We start from the raw sequence: 17215 nt of genomic DNA on the forward strand, positions 1-17215 counted from the left end.
GAAGATAGATTATGTGCTACTGAGTCATTTTCAACTCCTAGCAACCATGTAGATAAAAGTAAGAGGTTCATAATATTGATCTGTTTTCCAGGGGGTTAAAAATAATTGAATTATCTTAAACAATGGCTTCTGTGACTCTATTTGGTACTTGTTTGCTTACTGACAGAAAGATAAAACGAAAGCAAAATTGTGGCTATAGAAATACTAACTTGAGAGAATCTCAATGGATGCATTACAAGCCCCCAAATCTAAGTATGAGATCAATTGCTTACTAGCATCTCCAGACACGGGTTTTTCCATTATATCTTTGGCTGCACTACCGTGCTGTAAATTTCCAAAAACTCCAAGTCCTAACTACCTTTGAAAGCTCATTTGCACTTTCTCTTCCTTGCTTCAGAGACGCGGGAAACCTTCATTCCTCCTGGGTTTGCAGGGATGTCCGCCATGTATACTCAAAATCGCAGCCAGGGTCGTGCGACTGAAGCCCCACCGGTCTTTAAAAGGCTTCAGAGCCTAGACCTGCGCGCGGGCAGTGGTTCGTTTCCTTTCCCCTTGGAGCTGCTTCCCACCTGCGCGCGCTCTGCCTAATTAGCGGCCTACTCAGCCCAGCCTGGGAAAGGGCCCCCCGCGCCTGCCACGCGGCGCCTCCGAGCCCCCGCGCATCCCCGCGGCGTGGCAGCGTCCCCGGCCGCGTGGGCGCGGATGCGCGCGGCCGAAGGCCCGGGCTGGAGGCGGGGCGCCGGCAGCCTCCTTCCCCGCCGGACGCGGATCCGGCCGTTGCCTCCTCGAACGGAGCGCTGTTTGGGGCGGGCCCCGTCGGACGGCGAGCGAGCGGCGGTGCCCCCCCGCGTCCGCAGGTGAGCCCGGCGTGAGGGAATTGGGGAAGGCGGCCGAATGGCGGGGTGGGGGGGCAGGTGCAGCTCTGGGTCTTTAAGTCACGGGTTGCACACGTCGCCTTTAAACGTAGCGCGTCGCAATAAAGTGACATGACTTCTGTCAGCGCCTGCCGAGCGTTGCGAAAAAGCATTGGCGGCGGCGGCGGCGGCGGGGGCTGAGGGAGGCTGGGCAGAACCGTTTTCCCGCCCGCTCCCGCGAGCCGTCCGCCCCCCGCAGAACCCTCGCAGGCCCGCCGGCAGCGAACGCGGCCTCCGCGCGTGTTCTCCGCGCGTGTTCTCCGCGCGTGTTCCCCGCATCGCCTCAACGCAGCCTCGCCGCCTCTGACGGAGGAGCGGGCACGGCCGCCTCGCCCGGTCGCTTCATAGCGTTGCGGGCAAGCGCCCCCCTTCTGATGGGCTGGCCTGCGCCGCGGCGGGAGCGCCCCCCGCCGGCCGCTGCCCTCCGCAACCGTCTTATCTGAGCGCCGCCGCCCCCCCGACGAAAACTTTCCGCTAGGTCACCCAAGGGGGTGATTTTGCAGGACTTGCTAGATCTTTGGCTGTCCTGGGAAACTGGTGTAAAAAGAAGTAAAGCTCAGGAAAATGAATGTCTCTGCCCCATTTCGAACCAGGGACCCCTTGCGCGTGAAATAAACATAACTGCTCTGCTCCTGAAGGAAGCACTGTAGGAAAACCCAGAGCAGAAACTAGGCGGCCAAATCTGGAAAAATAAAGAACTTTTAGTTTAAAGCTGGTTGCTGTATCTGCATCTGGATGAAGCTTCCTGCTTTAAGTTTATAAGGGATGTTAAGTTTTTCAAAAAGTATCTGTCCTGTAAAACCCAGCCCTGGAAAGGAAAGTGATGGGCAGTCACTTTCCTAGCGTGGGTGGGAGAGCAAAGTGGCCAGGGAACCCACCCATCAGGGCTGGGTTAATCATGGTCAGGATAAAGCATCTGGCCATCACTGGGGTCACAGAGAATAAACGGGTTGAAATCCAAACCAGGGTTTCTTAAACCAGCTTAATTTCCAGGCGATCTGCACAGGGAAGAGAGTGGCTGAAGGCAGAAGAGCTGTTGGTCTCTGAGAAGCCTTTTTGTATCTTCTGAAGCCTCACCTCACCCTTCCTTCACAGGCTGATTATTTGGGCTGGGGATCTTGTTCTGAAAACCTGATAGATGAAAAATGTTTTGTCTTTTTTTTTTTTACTTCATTGTCCCCCTTCTGTGAGTATTTATGATTCAGGGGAGGATGTCGGAAGCATATGATGGAGCTGAGCAAGAAAGGGGAAACTTGGTCACGACAGAGAATCCAAGTCACAGCAGGTTAGGTCAGTCGAACCAGTCAAGCCAAGTAAGAAAAGTCAAGACAAAACCTGACAGGTCAAATGATCAAAGGGATCAAATCAACAGGACCCAAGCAAACACTTGTCACGGGAAGGTGTTCTTCATTACAGCATGTACAATTAGTCTTACTTAGGAGAAGAATACTTCTAACCCACATTTTTACTCCATGGATCTCCAGTGGAATTCACAGGCACTCATTTGAAATATAGTCTAATTAACGATGAAGTACATCAAAGTGAAACATCAGAGCCCATTAAAATGGAACTCAATGCAATAAAGAAGATAAAATTTAAATCAGTCCGAAGGTTAGCAGAAAAGGTGTTTGACTATGTACATCTTTCCGCAAAGGAAATCTTCCCCAACACTGTGGACCTACAGAGGAGTGAAATGTCTGGGCTCCTTTGCTTTTGTTTGCCTTCCTCCTCTTCTCCTCCTGCATGTATGTAGCTTGTCTGATGGTCCAGCCTTGCAATTTGAACTCAAGAATTCCCAAAATATTTGCCCACTTTACAGTTTAGAACCATATAGTCTAGATGTATTTTTGGTTGTGGCAGTAATAAGAGGCCTCTATCTCAACACAACCTCTAAAACAGTATGATTACTCCTCATTTCCCCTCCCTGGATAAAACCCTGATTATGCTTGCAGCTATTTGCAGATGTGAGCCTGGGGAGACTCCTAGTGGCTTAAAGAAGTTGTCATTCCAGATGGTTGCACAGAGGGCCCTTCCAAGCGGCCACAATTTTCATTCATTCCCCAAACCCTCACAGTAGGTTTGAATTGGCTATGGCCCTCCTTGCCACCTTGGACCTTGAACTGCTGAAAGCACCATCAGCCAACCAGAGTCCTGTCCAGCTGAGCCAGGGGAAGCGCAAAAATTGGGCCCAGCTGGTGCTTGTTTGGTTGTTTGTTATGTAAGGTATTTGTAAATTTGCTGATGATGTCATGATGGGAAGAAGGCCATTTTGGCACCATCTGTCAGCTCACACATAAAAGAATGGTGAAATACTGTTTCTGCATGATGTCATTGTTGCTGAACTTCTGTGGAGAGAGGGGAGTTCTCACCAGATGGGAAATGTCCCCTCACAGCTTCATGGAGAAAGGTTTACTCAGCAGACTTGTACCTAATTCCACTGGTGTTATTTGCCTGTACAAGATGCCCAGCTAGGTGGCAGCACTAGGTTGGACTTGGCTGATCTGGAAAAACTAAGCAGCCTCAGGCCTGGTTGGTGTTTGGATAGGACAAATCCCAAGATTAGAGGCTAGACTAAGAAGCCAAACAAAAAACAAACCTCTAACCCCTCACACCAGAAGGCAAAAACAAACCACTTCTGCCTTGTTTCCAAGAAAAGTACAAACATGGACCTGTCCATAAAGTCTCTAACAGTTGAGCTTGACTGGAAGGAGATTACCCTACAAGATAGCAAAACAGGGCCAGGGGTAGAAGAACAGCTTGGATGGCTGTAGGATTTATTGCATCGGAATTCAGATAGCCAGAAGACGAGTGTAATGGTGCTAGTGATAGATCAACTGTGTTCCATAGATGAAAGAAGAATGACTTGCTGAGTTGGAGGCACAGCTTCACAATTGTCTGGGAAGTAACATGGCCACCTGTTGCTGTCAGAACCCCCAGCAGCCAGAGACCAGCACACACAGAGAAGCTTACTGAAGAGCCTCCCCAAACACAGAGCTGGGCCTGCCTGCTTCTTATTTCTGCCACAGGAAGCCATGAGTGATTGAATGGCTGGATCCATATAATATACTTCACCTGGTTTAACAAAACATTGGTGTGCATCACATAACACGTTATCCCCCCCCCAATCATATTATAGCTTAATGTGTTGTTCAAACAATATGCCAAGTTCAATTCCTGGGTTCCAGCTTCATTGTTAGGTGTTCTGGGTGAACCTAGACAACCTATTTGACAACGAACCCCAGGATGTGCTGTTTAGCAAGCTGGTTAAGGATGGGCTGGATGACACAACAAGGGGATGCACAGTTAGCTCAAAAATGATATACAAAGGGCACTCATCAGTGCTTCCTCATCAAAACATCAGGAGGCATTGAGTGGGCACCAGAAGAATCAGTCCTGGGTTCTCTACTCTTCCATAATTTTATTAATAATTTCAATAAATAGGTGAAAGACTTCCTTACCAAATTTGCAAATAGCACAAAATCCAGTCAAATAGCTAATATCCTAGAAGACGGAAATAAAATTCAAAATGTTTTGAAAGGTGGAGAAATGAAGATTGATATCAGCCCCACTAGGTAGAAGAAAATCAACTTTACAGGAAGGCTAATGTCACTTTTTCAACCCAGAGTTCTCACTCAAGGCACAAATGACCAGGCTCAAATTATCCTACTTTGGAGACATGATGTGAAGACATAGCTCTCTGGAGAAGGCTGTAATGCTGGGAAAGATAGAAGGAAAGAGGACAATCAGCACCAAGGTGGAGGAACTCAGTTACAGCAGCAATGGAGGCACCATTGGAAGCCTTGAAAGACCAGGTTAGGGATAGATCATCATGGAGAAAATCTATGTGGTTGCTAAGAGACAACAGTGACTTGATGGCACATAATCAATCAATCAAAAGCAATCAGCCTCTTTTGCCTAGGTGATGGTTCCTGCATATTTCTATCAAGGTCGTCTTCCTTACTCTCCACACAGTGTGATGTAGCTGTAAAAAGGCCAATGCAGCTTTAGGCTACATCAGCAGAGGTATAATGTCCAATCATAGGAAATAATTGTTCACTTTATTTTGTCCCTCACAAGTACTATATCCAGTTTTGGGTACCAGAATGATTCAGAGAAATTGGAATAGGTTCGGAGAAAAGGAAAAAAGTCAGGGGAACAGAAACTACATTCTGTGAAGAGAAATTGCAGGAGTTGGGCTTATTCAGCCTTGAGACAGGAGGACTAAGAGTGACATGATAGCTTCTCCAAATACCTGAAAGGATATCATATCATGGAAGGTCAGGGTCTGTTTTCTGTCATTTCAGACTGTAGGACATGGAAGAATAGATTTAAGTCATAGGAAGTCAGATTCCAATTAAACTGTTTAAAAACTTCCTCACAGTAAGAGTAGTTTGGTGGAGGAACTCGTGATCCAAAGAGTGGTCAGTTCCCCTTCCTTGGGGGCCTTCAAGCAGAGGCAAGACCGGCTGGGGCTGAATTCCTGCGCTGAGCAAGGGGTGGGAGGCCGTGCTCTCAGTGGCCCTCTTTCAGTCTGTTTCTGCCAGTCAGCTTCAAGAGCTAGTGAGGAATTGCTCAGGCTTTGCCATCCCTAATCCAACTAGAAAAAATTCAGACCTTGAACTGGAGGCAAAGCCACCCACCCAGGAAGCCCAAACACTGCCTGACAGAGATTGCAAGACACGCTTTTGTCTAAAGCTGAGGGGAAAATGGAGGAGGAAGGAGTGGGATTTAGGGCTCGGGCAAGGTCTGTGGCATCTCTGATCTGTGGAGTCCTTGGTGCTTTCTGAGCTTGGTTGTTTGCTTGCAGACATTTCATTACCTGACTAGGTAACCTCATTGGTGCTGATGTGATCTCTGATCTAGATGCCGTTATGCCTGCTGCTTGAATGAATGGAGTGGGCACTGGCTGCGGCCTTTGTCGGAGCTCATCCCCTCCTTGGTTCTGCTTCCAAGGGCTTTGACACTTGCCTTGAATCCAGACCTTGCTGCTCTGCAGCTCAGAGGAAGGCTGGGACTTGATATAATGTCAGTTCAAAGTGTCTCCGAGATGAATGATCTAGACTGCTTACGCTTCCTTGGATCTGAGTCAGGCTGGGAAACTAGTTGCTACTTGAGCAAAGTAGGTTACTTATGTGTAAAGCAAAGAACAACACCTTTGAGGTGAGTTCTCTATGCTTAGAGTTATGGGAGGAACCTCCCTGTTACATCTTCATTCTTCTCACTTGGCAATCTGAACTCTGAGATAAATCCAGAGGGGACAGGGTTGCAGATTGGTTCCTGTTGATGGAAGGAGACCTGCCTGGAAAATTGGGACACAGAGGTTCTTGCAGACAATGGACAAAAATGCATTTGTGTTCTGAGGCAAAGAATGAAAGGAATGAAGAGGCAGAACTCACCCAGCTGCTGCATAATTAAAAACTTCTGTAAAGTATGGATTAAAAGCTTCTCTCCTTTGACTTACTGTACTTCCTCCACCATCATAATGGCAAACTGTGACTTAAGTCTTCCATGCTCCACTTTCCACAGAGCCAAACACTCAGAAGCTGAGTATCTTTACTGGATTTCCCCAGATTCATGAGGGGAAAAATTAAGAGCTTGAACTGTGATTCTTTAAGCATGAAGTTTATTAAACTTGTTTTCCTGAACCTTAAAAAAGTCCTCGAGAAACAAACAAACAAAATTGAAACATGATACACAGTTCTGACAGGGATTCAAATAAGCAGTGTTCTCAGAATAGGAGTGGGGATGACCAACAGACAAACCAACTGTCATTTGGGATGTATACAATTATTGTGTCTTTTTAGCAAGCTCTATGCTGACTGCAAGAGATAGAAATCTGAGTGACTTTTGTGGAAGGCCACCCAGGCCAGGAAAGGAATTCCTCCAGACTGTTGCACATCTGGCTGGCAAGAGGCAGGGACAACATCATCATAATCAGAGACTGAGGGAAATCCTGGGGTGCAGGGGAGGAGGAACAAAACAGTTGACAGCCCTGGAGGCGGTAATGGGTCTTCAGGGGTGGAGAAGACCCTCTACTGTTGGTAGAGTGAAATATTTCTATAAAAGTGAAAAAACCTGAAATAACTGATATAAGGAAACTTGAAGATTCTCATACTTCCACCAGTGCATAACTTCAGAAGACAGTAAGAAGTGGCAGACGATACCAAAGAGTTGCACTCCGGCACAACTCCCGGGCTGCTTTGTTTCAATTGGGCGCGACGTGAGTTACAGATAAGGTGTTACGGGTTCTCCCTTACGGTGTCCCAGTGGAACCTCCTCCCCTTTTCTCATGCACTTGCGTGCCAGGTAAGGCAAGAGAAGGATCACGACGCACCTGAACTCTCTGACTTCGCCTCTGCTGATACCTTCCAACCAGTTCCTTTACCGCAAAATCGCCAAATGACCCCAACTAATCTCAGTGGCTGGAATCCCACTTGACAAGTCAGTTAAAGACCTGGAGCCTGCATTCACACAGCATGCTAAACCAGAATAGTTTCAACATTGGTAAGCTTCCCTGTGACTGAGCATATAAAAAGTGTAAAGCCACAGTTTGGATTGTGTGTTTCATGGGAACCGAGGAAAGGGATTGTTTTGATGCCAAATGTGGCTGTGAAACACTCTTTGGTGACCTGGCATCTTTTCAGCAGCAGTTACAGAATGCTTCATCGGCCAGTTGATAAACCAGAAGTGTCACTTAAACGCTCCAACCCACGGTATTGCTCTTGGACACAACAAAAGGCACAGAACTGCCTGTTCTCCTAGTAATTGCTCCCACACATACCTTGAATACCTTAAATAACAAAGTAAGCGCCTAACTTAGCAAAGAATCCTGGACTTGTATTGTTTTTGAGAGCAAGAACATAAATCTTCTCTAATAAATTGTGCTGCTCTTTACTAGCTTGAAAGATGGAGCAGTCTCTGATCACCTTATTTCATGCCTTTTCTTTAGAGCTTAAAAGAACCTCCAAAGGCTGTTCTTGCAATATTCTGAGCCACCCAAACTTCACCAAGGCTGGGACTCTGAGGGTGGCTGCCCAAGTGGAGGGCAGGGCAGGATCCAGCCAGAGTTGCGCACAAGCTCCTCCTCCTCGAGTGTTTGGGAAGGGGACAGCCTAAAAGGAAAAGTGGCAGAGAGAGGACCTGGGGAAGAGCAGCTGGAGGGACAGAGGAACAGGGAGGGCAGCCAGGGGCCCCTGAGGGCCGATCAGGAGGAGTCAGGCAGCACCTTTTCCGACTAACTCCTTTCTTGAGCTGCAGAACTGTCATTACCACTTGTGCTCAGTAGAACAGTTCTGCTGTTACAGTATAGGTGCCCCTTTTGTATTACTTTGTATTAAAATTTAAATTGGCTAGATTAAAATGGATTGCACTGTAATATTCATGGGCTTTGGTGGCGCTTGATGTTCAGTTTCGTTTGCACATGATCAGGCCAAGAGGACCCTCCTGGCCCTTTCTCAGATCCCGGGATGCTGTTTTGTTCAGGAGGAAGTGGCTGCCTTGACCTGTGGGAAAGCAAGGGGAGCGGTGTTCGGCAGCCGTTCTGTCCAAAGGAGGGCTGCACAGACTGATGGCATATTCGGGGGAGGGGGAGCAGGAAAAGCAGAAACTTGAGGAGGGTCTCCGAAGCGGTGGCGAGGCCTTCCTGGTCTTGCAGCGTCAAAGGCAGCCGGGTTGACGCCGCAGGCTTAACGTAGGCCCGAAGTGGCCCGTTTTCTGCACGGAGTCGCGCACAGCTGCAACCCGGGGCAGAGCGCAAAGGGGCAGAACGACCGGCTACCCCACTCTGGGAAGGCAGCGCAGCCTTTGGCCATGGCGAAAACGGACCGGGCCGGGCCGGCGGGGGTCGTGGCAGCAGGAAGAAGGACGTGCGTGAACCTGGCTACTCCCCCGCACGCCCCCGGGCTGCCCGCCGCATCCGCCCCGCTCGCGGAGAGCCGGGCGAAGTGCCAGAGTGACTCGGCCGGCCGAGTCCGGGCGGGGCGAAGACAGCCCTCCCCGCGCGTGCCGGGCCCGGGTCTCGGCCGTGCCTCACCCCCCCCCCCCGGCCAGCTGGGAGCTTCCCGCGCCCCGTGGCGGGCTCCTGCCCAGCTCCTCCTCCCCGGTCGCTTCCCAGCCGGTGGGTCCCCTTGGAAAAGCCGCGCGCGAGACCCGCGGGGCTGCCTCGGGGCGGGGGAGCCTCCTGCTCTGGCGCTCTCCGCGGCCGGCCCGGGGTGGCGACGCGGTGGCCCCAGCGGAACGCGCGAGCGGGGTCAGCTTGGCGCCTCTTCCGCGCGGTCGCCGGCAGGGCAGGGCAAGGGGGGCGCCGCGAGCGGCCAGGTGAGCCCGGGCAGAGCGGGCGGTGTTTGGAGGCATTGCTCCGGCCCGCGAGCCGCCGCCGCCGCCCGCCTCGCCCAGCTGGAGTACCTGCGCGATGCCGCGCTCGTGCGGCGAGGGAAGGGGCTGCGCTTTGTTCCGGCCCGCCGCCTCTCTTCCCTGGGCGCCGCGCTGAAGGGCCTCCTTCGCCTCCCGCAGCCCCGTCCAGAGCCGCCTCGGCGGGGAGAGGAGGCGGCGGCGCCCCGGCACCTCCCGCCCCGCCCCCTCCTGCTCGGCAACCGGCCCGGCGGCATTTCTGGCGTTCCATTCCGGATGCCCAAGATGAGCGGAGGGTTTCGGGGGAAGCCGGGCGGCTGAAACAGATACCGCCGATTGTGCAACGTCGTTTGCGCCCCAGCCGGAGCCTCAGAGACGGCTGCCCCGCTTTCCTGGAGGGTCAGTTGACGGTGGGCGGCCGCGAGGGGAGCTGGCGCTGGCCGCGTTGCCGAAAGACACGCGGTTTCCCTGCGTCCTTGGCAGTGGGTTGCCCTTCGCTGCTGGCAGAGACAAGCCGGTGAGTTTAGCAGGGATTCGCTTAAAGGGACGCGCAAACTCTTCCGTTTTGGCTTTCACTCGCGCTGCTTTTCAGGCGGCGGGTCTGGGACTAAATGCTCCGCTCAGTCGGGGGTGGGGGGAGAGAAGCAGCAGAGAGGCTGTTCGGAGGGTTCCCCTGCGCTTGGGCATCTCTCCGGCACTCCCCTCCCAGAGGATCCCCTGATCTGTCGCCAGCCACGCGGGGTCGGCGTGAAGAGGAGCTGGGACGAGGGGAGGGGCGGGTAAGGAAAGCGCTCTGGGGTCCAAGGCGGCCCTCCCGGATTGGCCCCCCAGTGCTGAGACAGCTCAGGTGCCAAAGGCGCCCAGGCTGCCGCAGTTGACGGAGGGCAGGGGAGGGGAGGGGAGGGGGGTTACACACAGTAGGAGCCCTGCTGGGGTCTCCTCCTCCCCCCGTCACCCCCGCTCCTTCTCCCTTGGAAGGGACTCCCCCCGTTTCTCCCGCCTGAAAGTCTCTTTCTCACTCCTCATTACCGCTAGATGGCAGGAGAGAGCCAGGCTTTTCCCTAAAGTGTCTCTGGGCTGCCATCTAGTTAGAGCTTTCTGTATCTTTGCTGCCCTCTTGCGGTTGTCCGGGTTGTTGCAGCCCGGGTGTGGTAGGCCTCCCGTGTGCCAGCAGGTTTGCTGAAGCGGGGGCAGGAGGGGAGCTTGGCAGATTCCCTAGGCCTGCAGGTCCCCAGGCAACTGCCTCCTTGCTCTTGTCCAAAGCACAGGAATGGGATGGCAGCATCCTCTTAGCCAGGCCTTCCACTATCAGGTTTCATTTCAGGACCTGGACTAGATTTCTGTCCTACCCAGAAGGAAACTTGGTGGGGGGTCCCTCATTATCTTTCAGTGAGGGAATTGGACAGTGGACAGAAAGTGGGTGGGAGTGGGAGTTTAATCAGCTGTACTAAGAGGAAAGTTTTTGTTTATAGCTTTTTAGTTAGAAGAAAAGGCAAGTAAGGGGGATGTGGTGGAGGCATCTAGTTATGACTAATGCCAGGAGAATGGATGGAAAAAACCTCCTCTTTCATAATGCCAGAATGTGGATTCATCCAATGAAGGGCGATTTAGTTTTCAGTGAAAGAAGGGCTGTCTTCCCATTCAAATGTGGAATTTTACTTCCTTGAGATATGATGATGGCCTAGAGAGATCTCTATTTATGATCTGCCCTCGGCGTCCACCTGGGATCTGTGCCTGTGCCTTCCCAGTCCTCTTTTCAAGTATGAGACTGGCCTGTCCATGAGGGGCTAACATTGGCAGCACCAACAGGGTCTTCCTACCACAAGGTCTTCTTTGCCTGGAAGTCTCTGCATGTGCGTGAGAAGCCCAGCGCAGGGAACATGACAAAGTTTGGTCTCCTTCTCTGTATTGCTATTTGTCTTTAAGGACTTCCCGTCTGCCTCTAAAATGGGTGAGAACTGGAGTTATCAGTGCTGCAAAGATATATTGATTGTATACAGTTGTAGTGGTCATGTGGGACATTTGGTATTCTAATTTGGAGAAGCTGCTGAGATATATCTTTTTACTTGCGTTCTTGCCTGACTGTTAAACCAGTGCAAGTTTGTTCTGCTGGGCTGAGAAACAAAAACAGCCTTGTTTCCTCAGCAATGGCAGCACATAATAAAATTTGCAAGATTAGAACAATAAATGAAATGATCTTGTGACCATTCCTGTGTTTGGCCAGCCATGCTTACGGTGTCAGGGTAAGGTTAGACCTTGAGCACAGGACGTTGGTTCTTCTTTCTTCGTCTCTCTGAGTTCACCTGTACCTGGACACTGACCTGGCTCAACTGACCAGCCGTGTTGGGGACGCAGCCCATCTGGAATGCCAGCCATTCACCTGGAGTTAATCTTGGGCCCTGTTTGTGTGAGTCAGGGACTGGTGGCTCTCTTCTTCCAAGTAACTTAACCCACTCTATTGACTGTCGTGCCACTTTCAGTGGGCAGAAATCCGGCACAGCTGCCAGGCTGTTTTCTCTTGGGGACTGGTTGCTGCTGGTGCTACTTCTGGTCTTAAATGATCTTTCTTGGACTGTAGCAGCTTCTCTTGACGGAGTTCCTGGGACTGTGCCCGTTGGAGAATAAAGTTCTACAAAGGAAAGGTTTTTTAAATTTTTCTAACCAGGTTCTTGCAGACTGTTACGGTATTTATTTGGAACACTTAAGCTTTCTTTGCTGATAAAATGCATGCAACAAAAATTACTTGGTTAGATTGCTTGTTTATACCAGCTGCATTTGGCCAGGCTGTCAGCAAATGTGAATAAAGTCTTTCTTCTTTCAGTAGGGATCTCCCGTCTTCCGCAGATGCATTTCATAGCGGTGGCCTGTGGGCTTGAACAAATACAGTGGAGGGGGAGGAGCAAAGCATCTGGGCAGTGCGGGGAGCCAAGTGTTGAATTTGGCAGAACATAAGAGGGCAAGAGGCTGTTCACAGCTGACGATAAAGGCTCTTGTTGTTGTCAAACATACCTTGATAGCTTCCAAATCCAGCTATTGCAGTGGGTACCTGTGGGGTTGCCTTAAAGATCTGGAAGTTTGGAAGCTTCTCCCAGGTTCAAAATACAGCAATTTGGTTATCAGCAGATATTTGCCAAGAGGCCAAATGAAGTTGGCATTTAGAAAATGAGACTGGCTGAAACTAGTTGTACTACTTTAAACAAAAACATATTTTTATTCTTAACTGTATATCTATTTGTTACAAATGTTTTATGCCAGAAAGCTCAGAATCCAGGTAATAACAAAAATATTTTTCGGCAAACCTCACATTCCAAAGGATGAACAGAACAACTTCCATTTCAGACAGTGCAATTGTCAGTGTCCCCTGTGGAGTCTCTGTGTTGCAGAGGTGGGTGGATCAGGGCTACCTGGCATTTCAGCTTTTTTTCAGGGGCTGCTGTCTAACCCACCCCCTATCAGAGAATGCCAAATTTGTTTACAGTCTGTAAATAACCTGTGTGCCCAGGTGGATGGCACCTGTATTGACTTCTGATTTTATCTTAATGTCTTCAATTATTAGCCCCCTCTTCAGTTCTCCTCTCTATTAATTGACTCCTCCCTCCCTCCTTCCCTCCCTCCCGGATTACAAATCCCTCCTTTAGCCATCAAGGTCTAAGTCTTGCCCTTCTCTGGCGGGCTCTAGTCCTTGAGAATCCAGCCACACTACTACGGGTATTTCCCAAGTTCTGAAAGGACACCCTCCCCTCTGCCAGACGCCGGATCCCCTTCTCTGGCACCTCTGATGCAGCTTCTGCTGGAGGCTCTGGTCCGGGGCTCCCTAGTTCAGGTCACAGCAGGTTTTCTGGCTGTTCACTGAGCTGCCCTGCCTTTGCCGTCCCTCTGTCCTGTTCGGGTTTCCCCTTGATGGTTCTTTGTCTGGACAGTGCAGCCTCGCCTCTTCCTGGGCTCGTATAAGGAGAAGGAGGAGAGGCAAGAAGGGCCATGTGGCTCTTGACAACAAAGAGTGCTATTGTTGCAGGCTGCCGTTGCTGCAGTCTATTTTTATTCTGTTACTCAAATGTTCCTCTTCATTTGTTGTGGTTTTTAAAAAAACCACCAAACCCCTCGTGGGGTTGCAGCAGGGAGACTCCTGCCTTTTGTCCTCTTAGGTGCTCTGCCTGCTTTCCAGCGAAGCAAATCTTAATCCCTTTGAGTTGGTTTTAAAATGCCTCTTGACAGCTTCCTGGCTCGACTTTTGCTCCATTTGAACCAGGGTTTCTCTGCTCCTGACAGTATCCCGCAAGTCATGGGAACTGCGCTGCAACGCAGAAGATACTATAGGAGGAGGGCCGTGTTAGTCCACAATAGCCAGGATCAGAAGGCGCTGCTGGCGTTTCTTCTCACTGGCAGGTTTGATTAAAGGCCAGTGCTCTGGGCAGCTGATGAAGCGAGCTGCAGCCCACAGAGCTCCTGCTCTGTAGTAATGAGGTTTGGCAATAGGATCGTTTATTGCAACTTGGAAGCACACTGCTCGCAGAAGCCCAAAAGACAGCAGTAATCAAAGCACTCAGGCACACACTTTGAGGAAAACTTGTGTCCGTGGCCAGAGCCACTGCAGCCGTGTGGGAGCTGTATTAGCTAGTGGTGTGTTTCTGAGCACAGATCAAGTGCGGGAAGTCCTGCAGAGAGCCTTGAGTGGAATCTAGGAGACCAACTTTCCCAGGTGGATTCTGCACGCCCCTCTGGGTGGGCAAAGGGTGCCTGCTGAAAGTCCCCTCCTATTTCAAGGGGCCCTGGCAGAAGGCTTCTTCTGGGGGCTCCACTCCTTTGGAACGGCCTGTCCCCCGAGGTGAGGGTGGCTCGCACTCTCACGTCTTCTACAGGGCCTTTGAAGATTAATTTTGGGCAGAGCTGTTAGTGCTGGGAATATGAAATATAATCATTATTAATTGTATTATCATTGTAGACAGATTTTCTGCATCACCTAGAGTCCTTTGGATTGAGGTGATAGATGAGTCCCATAAATATATCTCCTCTTTCATTCTCCTTATCCATCAACCACATACTTTGCTAGTCAGGTGTGACATTAACTCTTTGAGTTTCTTTTTGCCTGGTCAAATTCAGTCGTCAGATTTTGTCTGTCATTACAAAAACCCTGCTTCTTTTTTCTGATCTTTTTTCAGCCCAAACTCCTGCCCCTATCCCGGTCATCTCTCAGCTGTACCAACAATACCGAGATGCAACATTTGTTTACTTCTCTTGAGCTGAAGTCCTTCACTGGGCATTGCTAGATCTTGCACAAACTTGCCCCTCACCTCTGGACAATACTGTGACACATCCCGGGACGGCTCATCCACCTCTTTCACCCTCAGCTCTCCAACACCTCCTGCCGCGTGAGTCAGCTCTGCCGCTCTTACTAGGCTGCCGTTCCAGAACGTTTCCCTTGTGGGCCATCTTTTTGGTCTCCTCCCAAAGGTCACCTTTGACGCATTCCACCAGTGCCTGGACTATAATGGTAACTAAACCCAAACATATCAGATTGGCCTGCTTATTTAGACTTCTGCTAAATTCAGTTGTTTCCCTAAGCCCCTTATGTACAAAGATTGTAATTCATAACACCAACAATTTAATAGCAGAAAGGTGAGAAATGGGGCAAGAATAGTAGAATGGAACAGTTGGAAGGGACCTTCTAAAATAATTCCAGTGAAGGAGAATCTGCCACCTCCTAAGGCAGCTGTTAGGAAATTTAACTGAAATCTACTTTCTTATACTTTAAACCCATAGTTCCTTGTCCAGTCTTCTTGATCAATACCAAAAAAGTCTGCCTCGTCTGTTACTCAACAGCCCTTTAGATACTTGAAGACAGGTTTCCTGTCTCCTGTGGCTTTTCTTCTCCAGGCTTAACATACTCAGTGCCTGATAGTTTTTCTTCTAGGCCCCTTATATTTCCAACTGACAGTGAAGAGAGGAAAAATAGAATGCAAAAAGAAAGGTGATAATCTGAATTTTGTAAGGAATTGAAAAAAAAAAAAGCATCATCAAGCTGATCTAAAGATAAGGAAAAAAGGAATATAGTCAAAAATATAGGGCCAAGTTACTTGTGGGACCATTTCTCCCTGAGGGTATTTACCCATCCTACTAGGTTAGACAGGGTGGCTGTGCTCCAGGTCCCCGCCTTTAAATGTTGCCACCTGGTGGGACCTCAGAGGTCTTGGAGGCCTTTGGAACAGCCTCCCACCAGAGATCTGAGGGATCCCTGCCCTTCTAGCCTTCCAGAGGGCTGTGAAGACCAGGCTCTTCCTGCAAGCCTTGGGCTAGGATGTGGGGTTGAGCTATAAGGATGTTTGGTCTGGCGCCTGGGAGGAAGAGTACCTTTGTTTTTAACTATGTTTTATGGATTGTTATGAGCCTAGAGTCATTGTATGAGATAGGTGGCCATACAAGTCCTATGAATGAATGGATGAATGAATAAATAAATGAATAAATGAATAAATAAATATTTTAGGTAGCATTGGATTATTTCAGAAAGTAACACAATATAATTTTTTAAATTTTTAATTTCTCTAAAATTTTTATACATACACAATTAAAAAAAATCTTTAAAAGAAATAGAAAAGAGACAATCCTGAACAAACTAAAAATACAAACTAAGAAAAGAGAAAAAATCTACCTTATGTTTTACTTAGCAGTAGTCACTGGTTTACTAATGAATGCACTACTATAATATAATCAGTACAAAATATTATTGTAAAATATCACAAAATCTCTGCCATAGATATTGCTGCATCCTTTGATTAGTGGAAAATATTGCCTTTTCCAAAACACACATTTCTGACAACCATTCCTTGACATCTGGAATAATACCACTTTTCCAGTTTCTTTTAGCCACCCCCATGCTCAATACAAACATAATTCCTGATAATCAGATTCCAAAGCTTTGGTGTATACTTCAACATTACATTAACTTCTTTAACATTCAAGATTTTCCCATAAATCTGCTTATGTACATTAATACGCCATCTCCAAAAGATACCAAACGATCACATGACCATATCGTATGGGTCAGTGAACCCTCAAATTTTTTACACCTCCTGTATAAAAAAGCTGATGTCCATCCATAACACAAGATTTTAGAAAGTTTACTTTTTGTAATTAATCCATAAAAAACTGATAATGAAATTTAAAAAGAAATGGACGTAACATATAAGAAGAAAATGATATAAAACAGTATTTCCTTCATACAGCAAATGAACTTTTAATACATATAAGTTATCTTATTAATGCGGTGAGTGGAACTGATCCGCAGGCCCCAATGGGTCTTCCCCTGAGGATTGTAGCACGATGGAATCCCTGGATGGTGAGGGGCCACTCAGGCTGTTGAGTTCAACTTGCTGCTCTAAAATAAAATTATTTATTTCGTTTTACTTACTTTGGAATCCAAAATCATCCCAGACAGACAGGTCTCCAGCCTCTGCTTGAGCACATGCAGTAAGGGTATCCACTGCTTCGCTGAAGGAGTCTGGCAGTGCTTTTTCCAGCTGATCAGTTTTATGAAAAGGCCTACATTTTCATGAGCTGCAGCTCCCTTCACTAGAGGCATTTCATCAGATGCAGCTCATGAAAGCTCCTGCTTTTAACAAAATGTGTTAGTTACTACTGATTTTTTGCTATCACAGACTAATACTGCTTACCTTGTATAATCAGTACATCTTGGGTAAGTGGTTCTACTCTTGAATTACTCTTATTCTACTAGGTATGTGATAAGTAATATTTCTATAAATCCAGGTATATCTTCAAGGCTGATGCTTATAGCTTTATTATGTAACTGAAATGTTTAGTTTTACTTTTAAATAATGCACTTTTTAAAAAATCCCTTTTGAAGCTAAGTACAATAAATTGTCTTTGAAGAAGAAAGCATTTTGGAAGCACATTAAATAGCAAGAACCAGATGTTCTTGGTGCAGTGTGAGAACTGTT

The 17215-nt window shown here is 48.6% G+C and overlaps 1 protein-coding gene across 12 annotated transcripts in view; it reads left to right on the forward strand.

The window, feature by feature from the left end:
* Window positions 1-702: 702 nt before the first annotated feature.
* KIFC3 (kinesin family member C3) overlaps window positions 703-17215 on the forward strand; it is a 47878-nt gene continuing 31365 nt past the window's right edge. For 4 of the 12 annotated variants that reach the window (XM_088135514.1, XM_088135515.1, XM_025171859.2 and 1 more), the window contains exons 1-2: window positions 9497-9780; window positions 14423-14632. The gene's annotated coding sequence lies outside the window, so the exon portion shown is untranslated. Of the gene's footprint in view, window positions 858-9496; window positions 9781-10023; window positions 10043-14422; window positions 14755-17215 lie in introns of those variants that run through there. The other 8 variants (XM_088135511.1, XM_007436228.4, XM_088135512.1 and 5 more) reach the window with 5 other exon arrangements.

This window comes from Python bivittatus, unplaced genomic scaffold, assembly GCF_059951505.1.
Source record: "Python bivittatus isolate LINGU-HERP-01145 unplaced genomic scaffold, Pbiv_v1 ctg000170_np1212, whole genome shotgun sequence".
Lineage (NCBI taxonomy): Eukaryota > Metazoa > Chordata > Lepidosauria > Squamata > Pythonidae > Python > Python bivittatus.